The sequence below is a fragment of the Lepidothrix coronata genome, unplaced genomic scaffold, assembly GCF_001604755.1.
Source record: "Lepidothrix coronata isolate B3197 unplaced genomic scaffold, Lepidothrix_coronata-1.0 Scaffold223, whole genome shotgun sequence".
In the NCBI taxonomy this organism is placed as follows: Eukaryota; Metazoa; Chordata; class Aves; order Passeriformes; family Pipridae; genus Lepidothrix; species Lepidothrix coronata.
In genome coordinates, this window is record NW_016690403.1 from 831,033 (window position 1) to 849,426 (window position 18,394).

General features: G+C 39.2%; 1 protein-coding gene across 7 annotated transcripts in view; it reads right to left on the reverse strand.

The window, feature by feature from the left end:
* Positions 1 to 18,394, reverse strand: part of GABRB2 (gamma-aminobutyric acid type A receptor beta2 subunit) — a 159,660-nt gene that overhangs the window by 130,522 nt on the left and 10,744 nt on the right. For 6 of the 7 annotated variants that reach the window (XM_017833868.1, XM_017833866.1, XM_017833864.1 and 3 more), the window contains 2 exons: positions 17,333 to 17,447; positions 7,310 to 7,383 (listed from right to left, as the gene is read on the reverse strand). The gene's annotated coding sequence lies outside the window, so the exon portion shown is untranslated. Of the gene's footprint in view, positions 1 to 7,309; positions 7,384 to 17,332; positions 17,448 to 18,394 lie in introns of those variants that run through there. The other variant, XM_017833863.1, reaches the window with a different exon arrangement.

Genomic DNA, 18,394 nt, shown 5'->3' on the forward strand with positions numbered 1-18,394 from the left:
ACTGCAGCCACAAGAGCTGCAAGAACTTTGGGAAGTTTGACCTGTGGAGCTTTCCTACATCCTCCAAAACAATGCCTGCTTGTTACTGGAAGTTATGAATTTCAAATTAAAATGTCTAATGACGCTACTAAGCACAAGTAGTTTTATCAGTCTTAAGCCACTGTAGACTGTTACTAGTCTGAGTATACCTTTTGAAAGAAAAGCAGGAGAAGGCAGGTATCCTTTTTTCATTCTCAGAACAAATAATAATAAAATAAATGCAAGTTTCTGCATTTATTTTAATAGATTTTAATAATATATTCAAGAAGTACTTGCACAAGTTGAATCAAATATTTTCTGAACATCAGCCTAACAGTCAAGTGTGTGTGTTTTCAGGGACATAAAAAACCACAAAACAACAACAACAACAACAACAACAACAACTAACCTCCCCAGCCAGCAGCCTGACCAACACTGCTTGCCTGGAAGCATGGAGGAGTAATTAGACCAAAGAGTAACAAAGAGAGAAAACTACTTCTAGAAAGTCTGGAGGGTTCGGTTTTTCTTATATTGCAAATACAATACTCTTGTCCAGAAAAATATGTATAATGCAGATATACTAAACTGAAAGCAGGCTTCAGAGGGGCTTACAGAGAGAGCTCTAATGGTACTCCAGGGCCTGGGAAGGGTCTCCTCCCCTCAAGATAAGGAATCCATTGGCTGGCAAGAAAAGCTTAAGAAGATTGCAGAATCAAGGGTTTCTAAAGAGCAGAATATTAGAAGTTCCAAATTTATGACAGTACTAGAAAGATAGAAAGAGACAACTCCATTTCAGTGATCAGGTGAAGGTGGAAATTGAATTAATAAAAAAAAGTGAAGGAGATAGTAAGTAATATAAATTAAAAGTTATGAAAGTAATATAAATTAAAAGTTATGAGGCATGGAAAATTGATCAGATAAAGTAGAGATAGTGTCTTTAGCCCAGCAAATCTCAAGATATTTAAGCATAGTCTTGATTTTCAGGTTTGATATTAGGATTAGTAGCACAAAGGACTTTTAATAAGCTCTGTTTTTCATGTTGAAATAAGAAATATCATAATCTAAATACACTGTCTCAGTTTAAGTTTCGAATCCTCTCTCAGAAAGTTGGACTGCTAAGATTAAATATGTCATTTTTAATTTGTAATAAATTTTTGAGGGTTTTTTTCATGAAAAGTTTAAACTCCATAGAAAGGAGAAAAAAATAGAATAGTATATATATAATACCAAACCATATAATTCATAGCATAGTAATTAGAGATACAATTTTAAAAAGTGCAAACAGTAATGCTTTATATGAAAAACAAACAAACAACCCCCCCAGGATAAGTTGTTGCTCAGGAAGATGAGAAAATAATCTGTTGTCAGTGAATTATTAGGAAGGATGTTAAGGGAAAACTTACCAAAGATAAACATTATAAAAATCAGAAAACCTTGGGGAAAAAAAAGAAAGAGAAAAAAAACCCCAAAACCACAAACAAAAAAACCACAAAGAGTAGTAAAGGAGAGGAGGCAGAGGAAACCTCCTCTCTCCTAATGCTCATTTTCTAATAAATCATGGAAAACTGGAGTAACTCCAGGAGATTAAAGGAGAGGCAATGTTGTGCCCATACAAAAAAGGCCAAGAGGGATGAATCAGGTAACCACAGGCCAGATGCCCAACTTCAGTTCTTGGCAACAGAACACAAAGCTGCTGCAACAGCCTGACAAAGTGTAGAAGAACACTTGATTCCCAGCTAAATGATTTTAGAGACTATTGGTCTGGACTAAAATCTTGATTTTATTCTTTCAAAAGATTATAAATTTTTTGATGAAGGTAATCACCTATATGTAATAAATGTAATTTTTTGTGAGACATAAGTACAATTAGTGTTGTACTCCATCCATGCAGAAAAAGGCAGCTGATTACTCTGGAGGCCAACCCTTCAATTCCTGGGGTTTCCTGCTTTCAAAGAATTAAAGAGGGCTATGGCTCCAACCAAGCTGTGAGGAGGGAGCAGCCCTGCAGGTATCAATGTCTGGGTTCTGTGCTTCACCTCTGACTGCTCAGCTGGGGAGAAAACTTGGAAGAATTAAGAGGGAAGTTTGCATTCATTTTTCACACAATAAATAATTATTTAAAAAGTTGCAAAGAAAATTCTTTGATGAGTATATTTCTTATTCAGAGCTTTGCTCAGAATATTTTTGACCACCTTGAAACAGGAAGCAAGAGGAGACTTCTATGGGCAACACCAATGCACAGGGGAACTACATTATCTCCATGACTTTCTAAAGATTTTCTTGAGACAATGATTTTTGCTTTATGCCATATAATTTGCTTTTTTCAAAAGTAACTGAGACAATTTGACATAAGGAGGCCTTAGTCACCAACAGATTTTTGGTTGAAAACAAAAGATGTCTTCCTACACTGTTGAAAAAAACGGAGGCAAAGCACAGTGAAGGATATTGAGGCCCCACTCTGCAGCCCATCAGTGTTCCTGAAGTCAGCAATGGCAGCAGCACAGGCTATTAAGTCATTTCGATATAAACTCTTAAGACAGAAAAAAGGTGAAAAATATAAACAGCTCAAAGGATGTGAATTCCTTCTATTCCTCTGACAATATAGAAGATTATGTTCCATAACAATAAATAGTTTCTTAAATAGATCTCTTCTGTTTTCAGTATGGGGTTTGGATTTTTGGAGGGCTTTTTTTAGTTTAGGGTTTTGTGGGTTTTTTTTTTTTTGCTCCTTCCTCTCAGAAACAAGTCCTAGAATAGATATCTCCAGAAAACAAACAAACAAACAAACAAAAAACCAACAAAAATCAAGGAATAGCTCCAGACATGAAATGAAGACTTAAAAGTGTCCATAGGGAGGAAAAAAATACCCCCCAAAAAAAACCAACAGAAAAGAAAAGAAAACCCCCAAAACACTGTGGTTTCTACAGAGATGAAATTTTCAATCCATTCCTCGTTCCAGCCAAACTTCCAAGGCACTGCAGATGTGCCTCTTCACGGGGCTTCCCTCAAAAATAAAGGAACCTTAGCCTGTGACTGGTTCCGTGCTCGTTCCTTCGTGCAGCCCATGAGGTGTCTGGCACTCGGACCTGCCCCGACTCTCCCGATCCATCGGAGGCTGCCCCGATCCCATTCCCCGGCAGTTTCCAAGGAAACCGGCGGAGATGCCGGCACGGGCTGACCGCGGGGGGAGATCACAGAACGGCTGCTGCGCTGCCACTTTTTCACTGCTTTGGGGGGTGTATTATAAAATGCTAAAAATCTAAATTAGTATTGACAGAACCTGTACCAAAAAAGCAAAGCAGAATGGAAGGGCGGTGATGAAGCACTTCTGGCTGCAGGGACTGGGAGCTGCGTGGGGAGCCCTCCCTGCCCTGGCCAGCCATGGGAAATGAGAGCTGCAGCTCATTAGCACAGCGAGGACACCTCCTCTGGTTCATCCCTGGAAACACTTTAGTCAATTTATATTTCTTTGTGGACTGCCTTTATCATGAGGCAGTATGACACACTGATTTTTACAATAGATTTATGCTAGAACTTTTAGCTGTCAGCCAACAAAAACCCCTCCAGACAAAAAAAGATCAATAGTACTTCAGAATAAAGGAGGAGTCATCAAATTACTCATTAGAAAAACTCTCCCTCCCCTCTCTTTTCTCATCCCAGCCTGTCATTCAAAGCAGAATCATCATCATCATCATCAATACGCACAGGAAAAAATGTTGGGATTTTTGTTTGGTTTTTTCCCCTTCATGCTGACACAAGCATTTCAGGTCCTAGGTTTTTTTAATTAAAATAGCTCAGAAAATCATAATCTTAGCAAACTGAATCTGAGAGCCAAACTGAGCTTCTGTTACTTAAAGGTTTAAAATTGGGCTGTAGGAGCACAGGGGTTCTGTGACAATAGCACTGGGCATCGCACATCCATTGAAAAAGGTCCCAATATATGTCTTTTATTAACAATAAAGCACTTATACTTGATAATGGGCTCTGGTACAGGAATGTTTTCCTCAGAGGCATCTTGTCACAGCTTCTCTAACTGTGAAGTTCTCCTGATCAGATTGTCAGAGGCATTTCTTAGTGCAAGGAGTGGACAGATATCACTTTCCCCAGAATCTACGATCACCAGGCTCGATTTCTCTTGTGAATTCATCAAAACCCAAATCTTTGATCTCCAGAAAAGAGGAATGTTTTCTGCATCAGTAAAAAGGTGCTTTGTCTACAAGGCTGCCCTCTCCCAAAAACACCCAACCAACCCCACACTCAAACCCAGCAAACCCCAAACCAGCAAACCCCAATCCAACATCCCTGGCAGGGTTTCTCTCTGTGCTCGGACTGTCTTGTTTTGAGGGCAGTTCTTCAGTGCATCTCCCCGCTCACCAAGACAAGGCCTCCTGAAGGCCTTTAATTGGCTCTTCTGAAGTGTGGAATGACACGAGCTGTCCATGGTGCTGCAGGACTGACTGCAGGCTCACAGACTGCTCTGAGGATTCAGAAATGTGTTACAGACTCAAATGATTTGAATCGTTTTAGCCAAACTGGTTAGGTTATTAAATGTAACAACTGTGCAATAATTGCTAAATATTTTTAAATGCAATAATACTTTTCAGTTATTGAAAAATGTAACGCTAGCACTCTCTAAGATAACCGAATATGTGAGCATTAGAGTAGATCAGAAGTTGGCAATCAAGTCTTAATTTTAATTACATGTACTTCCTATTAAATCTTTCTGTAAGATAAAATGGTTTCAGAACATAACCCTAATTCATTTATATTCTACAACCCTTGTGAAAAAAGAGGCACAGTGAAATCAACTTCCTAGACTATTTAATAAACAGCTTTGTAAATAAAGTGAAGGCCCAAGTTTGAAAGCAAGGTGCAGGCAATGAGACTGCAATAATCTTTGTTTGCACATGCAGACAGGAGAACTACATGCTTAGCCATCTGTCTGCAGAAATAGCAGCTTTTATTCTTTGACTCAGAAAATACAGTTTTGAAATTGTACCCTGAAACTTCATAGACTACAATAAAAAGTAAGATTTGTTTTTATAGTCCTCCTACCATATAGTGGTAAACAATAACAACATTTCTTGGAAATATAAGGATGCAATGCTTCGAGCCTGCCCATTTGCTTTCCATCTTCCCATCTATTCAGATTGCATGGGGCGGGAGAAAGAATGTGTTTATTAAGAATTTGTATGAGAACAGATTGACCCAAATGTCTGTTACCAAAATAGATTATATTAGCTAGAATGGAGCGTGGTGCTTCCATGCAATCAGCAGCAGCCTTATGAAAATGTCAACTCTTATATATACATTCTGATGCAGGGTAAGTCAAATTCTTTTTCAACTCTGTAAAATAAGTACATTAGAAACACTGAGCTTTGTCCTAAGAGCACAGAATAGAACTCTCCTAGAAATCCCGTCCTTGCAATCAGTTTCTTTCAATGCTGAGTCTTATTTATCACTCTTGTAGAGCACCAAAATAAACTGAGCAGTTCCAGACAGTCCTTTTGAGTCATGACTCACTCAGATTAGCAGACAGGCTCTGACAGACCAGGGCAGAGCTCCTCGTGTCTGGTCAGATCCCGCAGACGGGACAGTCCAGCAGCTCATTCTGAACCTTTAGGACAACGTACAGTTGCCCTGTAGATTGCAAAGGGTAGGACAAGTCTTTTGCCCTGCAAACCACTGCAGTGCTTCCATTGCATCTCCCATGTCAGAAGGAAACCCTGGGCACCACAGACCCCAGAACACTGCAGTGTGAAGATGTTAAACCTGCAGTGTGCTGCAACCTGCTAAACAAAGATGTGCAACTTGCTGTATTCCACCTGAATATTTGTCTTAACCATTTGCCATCTAGGTTTTTGTTTAAATGCATCCCTGTAAGGGCACATAGGAGAGAGAAAGGCCTATCTTAGTCTCAATAAGTTACAGCTATTTCTCTTATCCAGAGTCTTCTAATAATTCGCTAAACAAGAGCTGCAGGATCTGGATTAGATAAAAAGTTACTGCAGAGTTGAGTGTCATCTTATTAATAATGGTCTCCAGAATGTTTCACAGTGCCACAGAATCATTTGGTAAACCAGCAAATGGTCAATCAATTCATGTAAAAAAAATATAGCAGCGGAAGAAACCAAACAAATAAGAAGAGAATCTCTCCACTCCTAGTTTGCAATTGGTAAACCATTTACAACTTTTATGTGCAAGTGATCAGTGTATTATTACTTCTTCTAATAAAGCATTTTGCAAGTCATGACTCTATAATCAGCTTCTGGTTTGTATATTTGTATGCAGGAAAAAACCCTACTGGCTCACTTATGAACTAGTCAGTGCTGTTGCTTTGTGTTCACCCTTTACACCTTTCAGTTAATTTAGCTACATCACTGAAGTTACTTGTTAGTACTTTCTTTTTCTGAATAGATTATCCCAAAACCTACTGGGAAGAATCCAAGTACATATTGGGTATACTCGCCTGCTTGCAAATTTATGTGCTGTCTTTTCATTAATAATCTTGCAAGCAGGATTTCCTTGCTGAAATGCAAGTACCAACAAGCCATGGATAATGATCTGTGTTTTATATGAAATTATATCTTAAACACCCTTAAAGATTAATAATATAGAGACCTCTCTAGCCTGAAACTCAATATTAAAGTGTTCACGCTAAGGCTACGAATTTGTTGTTTATAGGAATTGATTCATTATAAGAACAGGTGCCTAAAAAATGAATCAGTAGCATTGGCCTGAGACCATCCCAGCACTCCCACTGATCTCATCCTCCAGTCCCATGTCCCTTCCTCAGTGAAGGTTTGTATTTATGATGAAGCCAGGCATACACTGCACACAGATTTAACATATTCCATGATGCATTTGGAACTCTGTTCCATGCATTCAGTTGAACAATATCAAGCAAAACTAATGGCAACATCCACTGGGTCTAGAAAAGAAAAGCACTGTCCATTGTCCCCCAGTGTGCTGGCTCGTCAGGGGAACAGACTGGACAGGAAGGGGTTTCCCATTGGGGTGGTTTTATGAGTAATCTGTTAAATAAACCCACTCAATTGTTTAGATACTTGTTTTAGAGTAGAAACATGGCAGTGGGGGCTTTACTCCTCCCTAGTCCATACTGCTGTGGAAGCTTAAAAAAGTAGAAAAGCTTAATATACATGTTATAAAAAAACCAACCAAACAAACCCAAACAAAAACACAAACAAAAAAGCACTAATTTATGTCTTCCACTCTGCAGGAGTTTGTTACTTAAAAAATACTGTTTCTATAAGGAAATAGCTATACTTACTTTGATTTATGACTTTTTAATTTTACAAAATATTAGAATTGGTCTTCAGCCAGGAACGTTTAATAGTTTAATTTCTGAAAGAGAGAAAAAGAAATGAGAAAAAGGAAAGCTGATGAAAGTACTGCGGTTGTGGTTACATTTCTCACAAAATTAATTATGCTAGTGAAAAGTAATATGCACAGATGTTTCTAACAGGTCACACTAACTAAATGTCACAAACAATTTTAATATCCCCATGAACAAGTGTCCAAGGTTGAAATTCCTACTAATTTGAGGACAAGCCTTAAAAATGTGGCTCTCTTTCAGTAGCAGAAAACAGAAGTCTGCCTATAGCTTTAACAGGATTTTCAGCTGCCTTTGGGCCAGATATTTAAAGTGCCTAAAGATGAAGAAGATACATATGGGATTTACAGAAGTGACTAAGTGAAATTCAGTGGGAAGTAGATACTGCTGTCTAAATTGCCTTTAAATAATTCTGTTAAACATCTGACTGTACTGTCAAAGCACCTAAATAGAGCCTTCTTTGGGAGGTGCAGCTCTTGTCTTCAGCACTGCTGGACAACGTGCCCAGTGGTTACAGATCTTTTTTTTTTCTGTTTGCCAACTTTGAGATGTTAAAAAGTAATGGGTTATTTGGAAATAGTATTTAAAGTGACTAAAAAGTCTTGCAACCCAGGAGCCATATTCCATTGCAGCCTCTCGAAATCAAACCCAGAATGTTCTCAAATTTTACTATAGAGCCTTCACTGTACAAAATTAATTTTTCATTCAGCTTCACTACTTTTAAAATAAAATGCCTTTTGCAATGATTTATTACATTCATTTCATCATCACTTTCTTGTGATCATGTTATACCAAATGATGTCCCCGGGGGAAAAAAAGAAAAAAGGAAGAGGTGACACTATCACAACACACATATCTGAGAGCAATTTACTTCTGGATTTCTTAATTCAGATTCAATTTAAAAACTAACAAGTTATTTTGTTATCATTGGACTTGGGTTTTTTTGAAAGAAGAGTATGTCTTAGGGCATCTTTCTCCTGGGCTCTGCCCTGACAACTGCGACTGGTTGGTGGGACATGTGCAAGGATGGCTTTACATCCCTCCCTCCCTCCCTGCTGCCAGGGCCACAGAACCACCACTGCCCTCTTTACTTCCCACTGCAAAGGCTCCTTCAGGCCATAAACTGAGACTGTAAATTGGAACAAAGTACAAGCATGTGCTCCTGTCAGACCGATTTGATGCAGCAGAACCTTGATTTTCCAGCAGTCCCTCCACCTTGTGCTGTCACTGACCTGGGAGCAATTCCACTGGGACGTTCTGTCTCCAGCCAGAGATCTTGTTTTAGAGCCCAAGAACTAAAGCTGGGACAAAACTGCCCAACAGCCTCTGCCTGGACATGGTCACTCAGTCACCACTTCAGGCTAAAACAGTGCCAAAAAAATCCCCACGTGTGTTACCCAGCAGGACGTACAAGAGGTGAATCCCTGAGCAGTGAGGGGTGATTGCCACACTTACTAATTCTGCATCAGCAATCCAGGTGATGGATACTGTAGTTCTAGAAATCTGGAACTTCAGTTTTCTTTTTCTTTACATTCCAAGTCCTAAATATAATGGCAGGAAAACTATGTGCACCAAACAGCTGTAGCTTAACCTTTTTGCATTAAGAAAGTAAGAAAACAGACCAGTAGGGGAAGCTTTACCTTATTTTTTCTAAGCAACAAATTTGGAGATTTTGTAATGATCAGAAGAATCGAATTGAAATCTTGAACAAAATCTTTATAAGATGATGGAGTTGAGAATTCTAATTTAATTATTTTAGGGGTAGTTTTTCCTTGAGTTATGATTTATGAAACTTATCCCATGGTGACAAATGTATAGATATTTTAATTGAGGTAAAAAGTCTTCAATGAGAAAAAAATACTTTTTTCTCTTAGGCCAATGTTCTTGGTAGATTTTAATGTGAATAAATGGTTAACTGGCATCTAAGAGATAAGTGATACTTAATTTTGCTTTCCACATACAAATAACTGTAAATGTTTAGAAAAATGTATTAATAATTTTTGAAACCTGAAGGCACTCAAAATATTGCTGTTAGTCCTCAGGATGTATGAAGACACAACAGCGTTCTGGGTGTAAAAGTTGTCATGGTTTGAGATAGTCCCAAAAAAGTCTCCTGCGTTCAGGACTGTGTATCTCGTACACAAAATAACCCAATTACTTTTAGTTCCTTTAATGTAGTAGCATTATGTGTGCAATTTGGAGGGCAAATTCATGAATTATCAAACAATAGATGTTGATTACATAGATAAATAAATTTATGTACAATATTTACTTAAATTCCCACAACTATGCTGTAACTCAGGGGCTTAAGTTCAAGAAAGCTGTTTTGTCTGGGAACAAATCAGAAGGTTTTAAGCTTGTTTGCACTAAAAGGAAATAGGAATTTTTGGAATTGACTTCTAAATGATATATTAAGAGTTAATCCATATTCTAAAAAGAGAAACACTTCAATGGCCTTCAAATCAGGCCATACCCTACTGAACTTTCTAACAACCTTATTTCCTGGAAAATTATTTTTATTACTGTGCTAATAAGTTTGCAAATGAGCTCTTCTACTACATTCTGTTAGAGATGAGAACACTGAGAAAAGGAGGAATTTTTTTAAATAGGTCTAAACAATTATTAATTTTCCAATTATTAATTTCATTGTGATTCAATATGGAAATGTTTCCTTTATTTTCAGGCTAAGTTGTTAGTCTGAATACACATGGTATTAAAAAAAAAAAAAGCTAAAGATAATCTACAAGTACCTATCTGGATTTCCACTTTTCTCGCTCCCTCCCCTTAAGAATTTGGGATTAGACTTTCTGTATGACAGTAAACAAAAAGGATTAACCTTATCACCTCGTGCATTACCTCTAAAAGGAAAGTAAGAATCAAATCACATATCAGATTCTACATAAATTCTTATTTATTAGGCAGAATTGTAGTCTCTTATTGGAATTTTGGTTTGCCAATTACCCTTTCTGAAATGCAAAAGCCAAAACCTCTAAAAGCTTTTTAAGACCCTTTTCCTTGCTTTCTCTTAAATAATCTCTATTAAAGGGTTCATTACTTGAGAAATGTTTCATAGTAGTTTATACATTTGCTTATAAAAACATTTAGTTTATAGGTTTTCTTATAAAACCCCCAGAAAAGCTGTAGATGGATTTACAAGAAGTTCCCTGTCCCCTCTATATGGAACAACTGAGCAATGCTGCCCCTGTGCCACCACTCCTGAAGCACTTTGCTTCACCAGCTTCAGCACTGACTTTCCAAAGATGTTGGGTCTAGACCCTTTTAGCTTTTCGTGTGGACATTTCAAAGCAGAAGACAATTTTGTTAATTCTGCTGCTTATATTTTTGGGTTCCAAAATAAAAGCAGTGCAAACACCCAAAGCTTGCTCACTTATCCCAAGGAATTCCCTCTTGGTTGCATAGCCATTGCTTCAGGAATGAGGAGAGGGAGATTTGTCAGGAGAGTCTGCCTATGTTGCAAAGGCTTCTGAATTCTAAGCCTCCTCACATAATGGAGGTCTTCTTTAAATAAAGAAAAGTTAATCTGAATTGTCAAGTCTCTTTCTGCCCCATTAATGCATTTTTAGAATTTAAAATCCCTGTTTCCCTCAAGAATAAGATTTCAGTGCCTAGCCTGTATTTTCTGACAAAACGGACACATTTATCACTTGCAAGAACTCGGAAGAGACCGTCCGTGAGCTCGAGGTCCTGAGCTGAGCACAGTCAGCGTGTCCCGTGTCCCGCCAGGGCAGCGCCGGGTGCTGGGGCAGCCCTGGGGACACTGTCCCTGCAGGGCAGTGCCACCTCCTTCCTCCCAGCAGATGGAGACAGGAAAACAAGGGAAAACAAGGCACAGGGAGGCGGCACAAGCCCTGCCCGGCTCCCAGAGCTGCGCTGTGTCCCGGGGATCCGCACCTACAGCCGCGGGCACAGCGCCCAGAGCGGCTGCAGCCCCGGGGCCTGCGAGAACCCCCTGTCCCTCGGGCCCAGAGCACATGTCACAGCCCTCAGAGCACATGTCACAGCCCTCAGAGCACATGCCAGCCGTGCTCTGGAACTGCCCCGGGAGGAGCACTGCCACCCGAACAGGGCTCGTTGCTCCTCGGCCATCGCTACAGCCCATTGCTCTCCCATTCCTCTGCAGTCCCACGGTCTCTGTTTCCCCTCGGTCACAAACAGTGTCCGACACTGACCGCAGGGATGTGCTTTGTGGCACTGCAGCCCCTCCTGCAGACTGGAGCACCCAGATGTGCCAGGGACAGCACGGGGGGGAGGAAGGTTGAGTTTCACACACAGAGTTTCTGTCAGGATGAACTTCTGATGCGGTACTTGAAGACTAAACCCAAATCACACCTTTCCTCCCATTTCTACGTGGGGTTTTGTGTTACTCATTGAGAATATTTGGATTTCTTTCTTTACTCTCTGGCAAACACTATTAATGCACTACTTTAAACATGAAGAAAACAGAACAAATACAAAACCGCAAGAACAGAAATCTGAGCTAGATAAATAAAAATAAAACTTCACTGGGAGATTGGTCAAACATTGGAACAGACTATCCAAAAAGGCTGTAAAAGGCCATCCTTGGAAACACTCAAAACTGAGGTAGATTTGAGCTTAGAGCAAATTGATTTGATGTTGAAGCTGAATCCAACCTTTGAGTAGGGGACTAAAACAGATTTCCACCAGAGGTTCCTTCTAACTAGAATTATTTTATGATTCTATGAAAGTATGTTGCTTCTTTTCTCATCTCAGATATACCAAAAGACAAGGTAAAAATATCATATTAGCAAAAGGAATAAGTAAAGCAATTATATATTTTTTAAAGTTTTTTAGGACATAATAGAAAATAATCAGAACAAAGAGGACCAAGGCCCGAAGATATTTTATTAGGGAAGAAATGTTAGTATTTTTGTCTGCTGATCAAAAGCTACTTGTCAGCCAGTGATAACTGGGATTATTTGATAGTCTTTGGCTGCTGGAACTGACAGACATTCAACAATACTCCCACGGAAAGAATTTTTGACTAAAATTTAGCTGGTAAATCTGCCACTGATTTAAAAAAAATCCATCCTCGAGGAAGGCTGGAAATTCCTGTGAGGTATTTGATTAATAATTTTCAAAGCTTCATTAGATGAACGTTACCCTGCCAGTGAAGGCTGTCATGCAGAAGCACCACAAGAGCCACTTGTATTAGGCACTGCAGAGACTAAGATTCTCAACAGACATCTGCAAGCTAAATAACCGAAATCAGTAAGGCAAGGACATCAGAGAAAAGAAGGACAAGGAAGGCAGTATCATAACTACCCCTGAAGAAAAGAAAAAGGGGTTTTTGCAATGGATTTTGATATCTGAGTTTGTGAAAGACAACAAAATCCAGAACCACAGACATTCTCTGCAGCTTCCAAGAGAGTTTTCCTGCTCTGTGGTGAATGGGAGCCCAAATAATAACACATGGCAAGTGGCCACTCTGTTCAGAGCTGCTGTTGGAAGGACTGAAGCCTTAGATCAGGTTTAGATCCTGCCCCTCTAGTCAGGGGACAGTGGGCCTGCTGAGCACCTGGCTCAAAAAAGCTTCCAAAGCCTCCAGATGTTCCTCATGGGAAGAAGCTTGGGGTTCTCTGCAACTGAGACAGAACTTAAAAATTCTGTCAAAGTATTTACTTTAATAAAAAGATAGGAAAAAGAAGGTTTTTTATAAGCAGAATTTTTCCATCTGGCTACTGCTGTAATTTGTCCTTCCTAACAAGTGTGGACTTTTATAGAAAGTTGTACACAAAACCAAATTTTAGTAAGACCTGGGCCTTTAAGAGACTCTCATTTTCTTGTCAGCTGTCATTTTCTCATGAGGCAAGATTCATATATGCTGGTTCTTTCTCATGAATCAATATTTTTGCATTTATGTGAACTTAAACATATGTGTTTGTAGGTTCATATTTAATAATATTAAAATTAGAATAGTACATGCACCCAAGGACGCCACTGATAATTTCAGATTTTGGCATAGCTAAGCTAAACCAGAAGGCTTCCAAGATGTAAAAGATGAGTGTGCAGAGCAACACTACATTTACTGGCATATAAAGGTGGATGGAACTCACTGGACACAACAAAAGGTGGCAAAAGTCAACAGCATCAGGTCATCTAAAATTACTGCTGCAGCATTTCTCAAACACTACTGGTAAAGCAAATGCTACCTGGGAACAAGTTTAGAGTTTGGTGACAGACAATTCTATTCACATAAACTTTGGGTGAAAATTACTCAAAAGATAAGCACAGTACTAATATAATGTCCAGGCAGTGGAATTGCAGTCTCTGATGAAAACTTCCTGAGCAGAAGTTTCCAGCCCAGCTCCCACACCTGTCCCAGAGCAAACAGTGGCACTGCCAGGTCAGAAATGATGCACAGCAGATCCAACAGTGACCATCGTGGATCCCAAGGCATCTCAAAGGGAACCAGGATCCTTCCCCATGGACTCAAGCACTTTAGGAGGCTCAATTTATGGGAGAGACTTAAGGCCACTACGACCCAACACACTGATTAAACTGGAACAGCATCTGTATCTTATTATCTACAACTGCAATGTTTGCATGTGTGAGATTCAATTAGAAATACCTGTACTGTCAGGAAGAAAGGGCTGACATGTATAAATGAAAATAATGTGCTTACAAAAGAATATAAGCATTAAGCATTTTCAAATGCTATGAATGCTTTTGTGAGAAATGGAGAAAAGGTAGCTATACAAATTGGAGGAAACAAATTAAAAGGATACATTAGAGCAAAGGGAAAAAAAAATCAGCATATTCACAGAAGCCTGCATGCAAAAAGGAGGACACTGATCTAGAAATAATTATACTGGGAAATAGGATAAAGAGGATAAAAATAGCTGCCATTAAACTGTTATTTTTCTTTCAGTTGTCCTATAACATAATGGTTTTTGTCCATTGCCTAAACTATTTTGCCTCTTATATTTTACATGTATTGGCATATATATGGAAAGATGGCACAGCTGATTATGATTATATGTTTACATAGATCCATATAAATATATTACCTACTACATACAAGAACTAATAAACATAAGAAATAGTGAAGGAAATAGAAGCTGTTTCAGTGAACCAATTATATACTTTCAGATGGCTTTAATTTGATGGGTTATTTCACTGTTATCAAGTTTGAATGAGGCTATGGAAAGTAAAATTACCAATGGTGAAGCAGGAGGAGATGAATGTGCTGGGAAGAGACAGGCACCATCCCATGAAACCATAGGTTTGATAGCAGGCATTCAGATAAACCTGCTAAACTGTGGCTTTGCTTGATGGGAAAATACACTCCCATGCTCCTGCTACAACCCTGCCAGGGCCAGGTAACAGTGCCCAGCCTGTGCCCAGGAGCACAGCTGGGTTTTCTGGGGGTTGGTATCAGACACACCCATTGTATTGGTGTTGCTGTCAGAGGCACAGTGCAAGTGCTGCCTTGGACTCTGCAGGTCCTGAGTCCCCCCAGCTCTCCCAGGCCCTGGGTGAGCTCTGGGGCTTCCTGCACACAGGACTCACTGCCACCCTTTGTGCTGAGCTCTGGGGCTTCCTGCACACAGGACTCACTGCCACCCTCTGTGCTGCTCAGAGAACCAAGGACTCGGGGTTACAGCTTTCCTTCCACAAGCCTGTACATAAGAACCCATGTTCTGGATCAGATTTCATAATCCTGCTCTGTGTTTCTTTATTTGCAAGCTTTCAAATACATATGTCCATTTTTGTGCCTGAGATGGCAAGCTCCTGTTTATAGCAAGGCGTTTAAGAACAGCCTTTACAAATGTAAAAACAGCAAAGTCACTGAAAGTTTTATGTTCTCTGAGAGGCTCAACAACTTTTACTAGAAAAGAAATGCAGCACCTTGGATGTAAATATACAGTGATTTATTTGCAACATAAGAAAGGGATTTTTTTGCAGCAGGAGAAATTAATAGTTTAGTCCATATATTTGATAGTCTGAAATATTTGCAAACAGGTAAGAAAAAATTTGAGTATAAAGTACCTCAGAAGGAGATTTACAAAGACAGGCTACGTTTTCCAAGATGTTTGGAAAGTTAATCTTTTACAGCACCGTGCCTTTGGTAGTGTTCCAAGTGATGTAAAATAACAAGCATAGTTCAATATTATTATGACTAATATGCAGGTTAGGTGAATATGAAGGTTGAGAGAGATAAAAAGCTGCTAACTCCACAGGTAAAATCTGTGATAAATGTAATTTGTATTGCTTTCAGTATGTCAGAAAAGTTGAGACTAAAACATTTTTCTAAATCTTTTTACAAATACAGAGCACTAAACGTGCATCTCGCTGGTTTCTATAATGCAAACATCTAATCTTTCCTATTAACAGCAAGCCACTGTTGAGAATGAACCTAATTAAGGAACACTTAACTGGCTTATCTCTAAGCAGAGGGAAAGATTCAGGTGTCAGAAGGGGTGTTTTATGCAAGTGTGCCAAATACTCTCCAACATGGGAGGTTAAAGAAATTTCAGTATCGTGAAATGAATTACCAAATAATCCACAAATAATACTTGGAGAAATCTTATTCATTTACTCCTTTTTTTTCCCCTGAGATGGCAAAGAAGCAGGGGAAACACTGATGGTTATAATTACATGAAAATTATTTGCCACAATGAAAGGGACAATCAAAAATTTTCATTTCAAATATTTATCTTAACAGACTTTGTATAAATGATGCTCAACAGTGTTCAGTATTTAAAAGATGGTTTAACTTGTGCCTGCCAAGCACTTCCACTAGGCCCCTGCTCACTGTTCAAGTACCAGCTAATAGCACATTCCTCAATGTATCAAAATACAAGCACAACCTTGGAACTCCTGCATTTAAATTATGGATTTCTATTACACAACCATTTCTGAGAGAATATATAAAACAGAGACAAATATAGATGAATTAATTTTACTAAAGTGCTTAGGTGAGTATCTGGAGGGAAGTGACATAAATCCAACCTCTGATCACAGTCAAGGAGTGGGAGCTAGAGGGGATAACAGTGGTTATCAATGTATTCCACAGTTACTCCAGAGTGAAATAGTAACATGTTTAGTAGAATAAATCATATATTTGAGGCATTCAGGACCTAACACGGATTAATCTTATTCAGAGCTACTGCAATAAATTAACACTTAGTTTGTTAGGTAACATACAACCCAAAACCCAGGGAACCATAGGATTCCAAGAGAAAAATATGGATTCTCTGGTCACGTAAGAAATCATTCAGGTAATAAAGTGGTTTAAGTGACTCTGAGTAAGAGGCAAACAAGCTACTCCCACTTTTGTTGTATTTCAGCCTTGTGTAAAAGTACACAAACAAAACCCACTGAATATTAAATAAGTTCTTTTTTTTCACCTTCCCTCAGCTCTAAAATGAGTTGAAGGTTTTTAATTTTACTTTTGGAAGAAAAATCAAGTAGAGAAATATCCATATGTGAGAAGTAAGTTTATAAGAAAATTATCTTTATTCCAAAATTATGTGAAAACAATTAAATTTAACCTTAAGTGTCTACAATAAAACAAACCTCATTAGGTAATAGTTGGTAAAGTCTCATTAAACACACACATTAAAGTGGGTTTGTTCCTTTAGGCTGATTTCTAAATGTGGACTCCTAAAGACATTTGCTCAAGGAAAGACTATTAACCAGCATATTACAATCTCTTAAATAATTTGTCTAATTTATGTATCTTGTGCAGTCTTGCATATTTTTATCCAGGCAGCTTTATCTTTCTATCACAGACACAGATACTGGATGTGTCTGTGCCCTGTCTGTACATCCTTGCTGTCTCCCACCCACATGACTGAATAGAACCCACTGAGCCACCACCACCCAACTGACAGAGAGCCAGCAGGGACCTGCAGGGCTTTGTCACTGGGCATTTGGACTCAGCATTCTCTCTAGGCAATGTAGAAAAGGACTGACCTCCAGAAAAAGCAGAACTCTTGAGACTTAAGAATCTGTGTTTGCTGATTCTTCAAATCTGAAGAAGGATGCCAGGCTAGAAACCATCTCTCTCTCATCCAGCAGTTCCTGTTCACTGAAAAGAAAGAATCACCCCCATTACTGCAATTATATAATCCCAGGCATTCTCACTGTTATCATTAGTTAAGAGCTCCACACCCGTTCAGGTGCAGTGAGTCTGCAGTTGCCAGGACCTCCTACCCCAGGTGCTCCTGCTGAAGGAGGGTTTCCTTCTCATTTGGAGCTTGTGCCTTCCACCTGTGCTAGAAACACATCCAAACAATCACAGGACCAGCGTGTCCTGGGCTGACAGTCACACATGGAGAACTTGCTTCTGCTGGGTTAGGACTTGGACACTTGCCAGTGCAGTCAAGATAGCAAAGTTTATGTAAGATTCAGAAAAACAGAGAATATGCAGTAGAACCTGCTACTCCCCTACTGTAACTGTCTGTCCTGAGATAAATATTATTCCTGATAAATTAACATCTTTAGTTGTGAATGGCTCTGTAAAGATTACTTAAATTGAAATAATAGTGGATTAGATTTTTGTTTTCTGTATCTTAACTCCTGAGATATGAGAGAACATCCTCTTTTAAAACAGGTCTGTCTCTGAAACATCATAAGAAAATTGGGAACCTGACTACATAGGTGAGATCATCTGGAGAGCCAGCAAGGTTTCAAAAAGTATGGCATTCCTTCTCTTATTCACTTACAGAATGACTTGCTGTTGGTGAGGGTGCTTATAAAAAGGTGACAAACATGTAGAACGACATGATGACACAGCCTGTTAAATAGCATTGCTGTCACTCCCTGATTCCTTCCCTCTGCAGTTCAGAAGAGGAAAACTGTTGCTTCCCTCTGTCAGTCACTATTGAAAGGTGGCTGGAATGGCAGGGGGCAAAAATGCCAGCAAAATAAAAGGTCTTTGCAGTGCTGGGGCAAGGGGCAGTTACACAGCTTACTCCTCTGTGTTTCCTACCAGCTTTGGTTGGTGCTGTTTCCCCCTGCACAGCCAGGAAGGAG